At 45.1% G+C, this 5,324-nt stretch overlaps 1 protein-coding gene across 1 annotated transcript in view; it reads left to right on the plus strand.

Annotated features, from left to right (window-relative positions):
- Positions 1-5,324, plus strand: part of CLDN10 (claudin 10) — a 68,360-nt gene that overhangs the window by 54,494 nt on the left and 8,542 nt on the right. The window lies entirely within an intron of this gene.

Consider the following 5,324-nt stretch of genomic DNA (forward strand, 5'->3'; position numbering starts at 1 on the left):
CGGAAGACTCCACACGTGTGGATTTGACACAAGAAGAATGCAGGCAGATTTTTCCTGCCGATTTATATTCCGGCTGTCGTGACATTCCTCTTTTTTATGGTTTTGCCCGCCGTGCAACAGCCGGTGGAGAAGAACAAGTAACAAGTTTTTGCGTCATTTCGGCTTAATTAACCTTCCTTTGCTTTTTCTTTCTTTGGTTTTTTTTTTTTTGCTAAGCGGTTATTAACTCGAATGTAATTGCTTCATTGCTAAATGACAGTGTAAAAGCTTGGGGCAGTAAGGGATGGAAAGGTATGCGGCAGCGATGCATAGCTCGGCTTCGTTTTAGGGCAGTGTTATTTTGAAGCAAAGCTGAGAGTTTTGCTGTAGTGCCTGACACCAAAGACCGAGCTGGTGCTGCGTTTCTTCCCTGGTTTAAGGGGAAACATTTTTGCCCTTTAAGGAAGCCCTACTGGGAAACAGGGTGACTGCAGGAAATCTTTACGACTGAACTTTTAGTTGGGAAAAGTCGCACTGATAATGGCTGGTAGAAACAGGGGTAAGTGCGGCTGGCATTGGTTTATAGCCTCTGGAGTGACTGTAAAGAAAGGGAGGAAAGGTTTGTAAAATGATGGCACCTTTTCCAAGTTTTTATGGTCATAAACGAATAAACTGTGCAGGGTCCCAGTGGCTTTGATGCTCCCAAAAAATCAGGTCTACTGTCCACGGTCTGGCCCGACGCTCCCTTTGTGCTGGAGGCTGGGAGCAGATTTTGGTGTGAAAGGTTTGTTTAAAAGGAGAAGAAAGTTTGTTAATCAAATCACTTACAGAGAGTAATATTATCATAGCGGGCATTAATATAATTGTGAAGCTAATTAGTACCAGTATCAGAAAACCTTTATTCTCTGTGAGTAGAAAGGGCTAAAAGAGGTGAAGATACTAAAAAGAGGTAACGCAGGCATCCCTTAAGCATCGCTGTTGCAGGATGCTTCCCTCAGATGGAGAGGTACCGTTCCCCAGACTGTCTTTTGACCCAGCCCCATGGCAACAGAGGGTTTTGCCGGTTCCTCCGAAGAGATGCGAGAGCTGGCTCAACTCCGCTGGCGTCAGTGATCCGATGGCCAAGTGTAGCAGCTGAGAATGTGGTTTCCAGGCTTGGGCAAGGAGCTGTGGTCTCTGTGCAGGCGGGCACAGAGTGATCACCAGTGCGTAACCTTTTGGATCCACTGAATCTATTGTTCAGCTGTTCTTTTCTTCTGGGTTGATCTGTTTTCAGAATAAGAGCAGCGTAGTTACAAACAAAATGTGCAGAACTGGGAGCACTGAAAATTCCAAAACGAAGAAGATGGCAAAGTCCTTACTACCCCTTCCTCCAAACTCAAGTCTGGGAAACCCTGTGCATTGGGTGACACCTTCCATCTGCCCAAGGAATGAGTTTCGGAGGCACCTGCTGCACAGTGAAACAGCCTCTCCCTTCCTCTTTGCACAGACTTGAGTGGCTAAGACAGACCCTGTTCCCCTGTGGCTGGGAACATGGAAACTTCCTCACTCCATCCTCAGGTGGAGGACTCAAAAGACACAAAAAAAGGGCAGATCTGGCTTCCCGTTTTCCCTGAAGTGTTTGCGAGCAGAAACAATAACCCTATCCAGATGAATTGCAGGGATAATGTGTTGCTCTCCTTGAGATGGTAGGGCAGGACTGGGAAATTACCAGAACTCTTTTTGTTATCCCAGGGAAAGGTGGCTCCATTCCACTCCTTCCTCACATAACTGGTGAGGATCTGCCTTGCAGAGCAGTTCCTCTTCTATGGAAATCGTTTTTTTTGTCAAATCTGAAACCTCTGAGTTTTGCCGGACTCCTTGTCTGGAGGGACCGCTCAGAGGATCAGAGGCAAAACAAGGGGGTAAGAAATCGGGGTATCACCATGCTGGTTGCCAGGGCACTCCTGTGGGGTGCAGAAGCCCTTCCTTCTTCAGAAGCAATGTGATAGTTTGGGTCAGGAGTGATCTGGAGATGCTTCCCCATTAACCATGTTTTGGCTTGCATCATGGAGTGGTCCTTGACTGTGCCCCCCCATATTGCTGTAGGGTGGCACGGCAGCAGAGCTGCCCTGATGGCTTTCAGGCCATCACCCCACATGAGCGACCACCAGAGAAAATTGCATGTGATGCCCTTCCACCTTTTCCTGTACAAGAAATCAGTTTGGCCAGCCCTCGTTAAGGTCTCAGCCCCACATTCTGTATGCAAGCAAAACTATTCCTCCTGTCTGTGGGACTTACTTACAATCATTTGGGGTTTACTTTTGTGTGCTACTAGTCATAGGTGGAAACTTAGTGATGAAACCACCTCCCCAGAAGAGGACGTATCTTTTACTGCATTTCCAACGGTGGATCTGATGACCTTTTGCAAGAACAGAGCTGAATAAAAATTTACTTATGAGCTAAAAGAGGGTATTAGAGCTTAGAAAAACATGCAAAGGCAGTGGGTGTGTACTTTTAGAAGGAATCTGCGCTGTGTCTGTAAGGCAACCTCTTATACTTCACATGATGCAGACTGCAAGATGCCACCGTAGGCATTTACTGTGAAAGTCACAGACCCCAGAATTTTGCATGTGTTGTTTTTTTTCTGAGTGTCATATGATATGAATATATGGATTCCTCCTAACTCTTTGTGAGCATGAGAGGCAAGCGTGAGAGCAGCGAGGCAAGAAAGACAAAGATCTAACAAGATTAATTTGAATGCAAGACAAAACACATTTGTTTAAAAAAAACCCCTTGAAATCGGTTTCTCTTGGAATGCTGCTAAACATGACTTTATGAGTAATGCATGTTCGTCTGCTTGTCTGTTTAAAGCATACGGCTTTTTGTTCCTTGGGAGCTTCATTTGGGTGGCCAACGTGTACACGGCAAGCTTCCTACAGGAGCTGGTGCAAATACAGACAATAAATATTTGGAAAGGGGACAATCTTTGGTCTTGAGTGGAGGAGTGTGAAGAAATAGGCAGCTCCCTCTTACACTTCTCTGCAGTATAAGCCTTGGTGAGCAATGTAATGTTCTTGCTTTCTAGGAAGCAAAGACAAGGTTCAGTTACTCTCACAGCCAAATGCTATACATAGTTTTAATGTAGGGTCCACGCAGTAGGAGGCTGGATTTGGTGAAAAGGTTGGTTTCACCCTTTCATGCATCCTAATGCCCCAGTCAACCCAGTGGGACTAACAGAGTCTTCTGCTCTCCTACTTTACTGGTGTAGATTGTGAATGTCTGTCATATCTTTTGTTTTAAAAATGTGTGCCAGTTGGATGATTGCTGTGGTGAACTGAAACAAGTCCCACTGTGGCTGGCCTGCCCAATTTGGTGGAATATTTAGTGAGGAAGGTTATTCATTCAGCAGAACTGAGCAGTCCTCCAGCTCATGCTGTTTATAATTGAAAATGATTTCTGGGTGAGTGAGTTAATTATTTCTTGCTGTCTCACTCCCTTCTACCTATTCCAAAACTGTGTATTGACCTTCAGGAACAGCTGAATTTCAGTCGTGTGGTTCCTAGCATATGCTGGTTATTTTGGTTGGGGTGAATATTTACTGTTTCTCCTAGGAGGTTCAGACATAAATAAAAGTTTAGAGGACCTCTGGGTAAATATGTTCATGGTTCAGCACTTTAATGCGTCAATTAGCTCCTAACGGTGTCAATAAATTGGACCTGTCAAAAATAATAGCTTCCTTGGCCAGTCTTCATCTCCCGCTTTACCTGTGTGCTACAAGAAATACATTACACACCATCGAAAGTAGTAAAAGCCAACTTTTCCATGCCTGCAGCAAAAATTAACACAGCAAGACTGCTTCCTTCAGACTTGGGTTGCCCAGAGAGGTGGTGGAGGTCCCCTCCCTGGAAGCATTCAAGGCCAGGTTGGACGGGGCTGTGAGCAACCTGATCTAGTTAGCGGTGTCCCTGCTCCTGCGGGGGGGTTGGGCTAGATGACCTCTAGGGGTCCCTTCCAACCCAAAACATTCTATGACTCTATGATTCTATAAACAAAGAACCACCCTTTGAAATCTTCATCAAGCCCTTTTCCTACTGACATCCCTTGGGTTTTGCCCGAGTGAAGAAAAAGGAGTAAGAACAGGGCATTTGACTCAAAAGCAGGGGTGTTCCTATCACCCGAGCTTGAACATTTGGGAGTATGGTTTTATGTCACTGTTGAGGAAATTTTACTCTGGCCAGTTGGATGAGAAAGGCGGTCATCTTGCCTGGTTTTAGGTAACCGCAATCTGGCTGCTCGCTGTGGGTCACCTTAGGCTCTCCTCTTCAATTATTGTGAATGGGGAAAAGGAGGTCTTTCCTCCGACCGTAGGAGTCTACCTTGTAGTTCAGACTTAACTTACCTTGTTATAATGATAGATGCTTCAGCAGGCACAAATGACTCTTATGTTCCAACATGAGAGGCGTACGACAGCTACAGTTATTTCATTGACTATGGTATTTCTTTAGCAGATGGGCTGCAGAAGTATGGTGCAAATGAAAGAAGTCTTTCTGCATGCCAACAGATGTAGATAAATGGCAGTAGGTTGCGTTCGCAGACGGGCGGCACAGCGCCTAAATTTGGTAGGACTGAAAAAACGGGGTGTTACGTGGTACAGATTGCTTCTTGTGTGCTGCTCGTTGCTGAAAGCTGTGAATCCATGGGTTTTTTAAATATTGTTCAAACACAGAGCGGTCATCCTGGAGCTGATATGCCTCCAGCAGCAGCCAAAGTGGGTGGCAGTAAGGAGAGCAGAAGGTGGCCAAGCGTCAGTGATCGCCATCTGCGGCTTAAGGACCTGCCAGCCAGCCAGGGATTTCTCTTTAATGAATGTATCCAGTCTCTTCTGGAATCTCTGTCAACCTTTAGCATCCACGTATCCTGTAGAAAGGAGTTCCACAACTTCATTGTAGGAACAAGCGCACTTTTTGTTTTGAATCTGCTGCCTTTTGTTTTCATGAGATGTCCTCTAGTTCCTGCTTTAATGTATTAATTTCCTATACATTCAAGACTTATGTGTGGGGGGGTGGGGTGGTGAGGGTGGTGTTTGTTTGTAATTATGTAAAATTTGGTGTAATAGGCAGTGAAAACGTGGTTTAGCTCTGAACATTTCCACCCACTGGAGATCAAAGGGAAAAGAATGAATACCCTAATAGTGGAAGTACGTTTTCATTTTAAATGAGAGGTAACAACAGGTTATGAAGAAAAACACCTTGTGGTGGTTATTCAGCTGTGTAAGATTGCCGTGTTCCAGCCTGTAAACAGTGGTATGAGATTACGGCAGTCTTTTCATTTATGAGATAGTTTTGGAAGAGAGAAGAGGCAAA

This window comes from Egretta garzetta, unplaced genomic scaffold, assembly GCF_000687185.1.
Source record: "Egretta garzetta isolate BGI_Z169 unplaced genomic scaffold, ASM68718v1 scaffold442, whole genome shotgun sequence".
In the NCBI taxonomy this organism is placed as follows: Eukaryota; Metazoa; Chordata; class Aves; order Pelecaniformes; family Ardeidae; genus Egretta; species Egretta garzetta.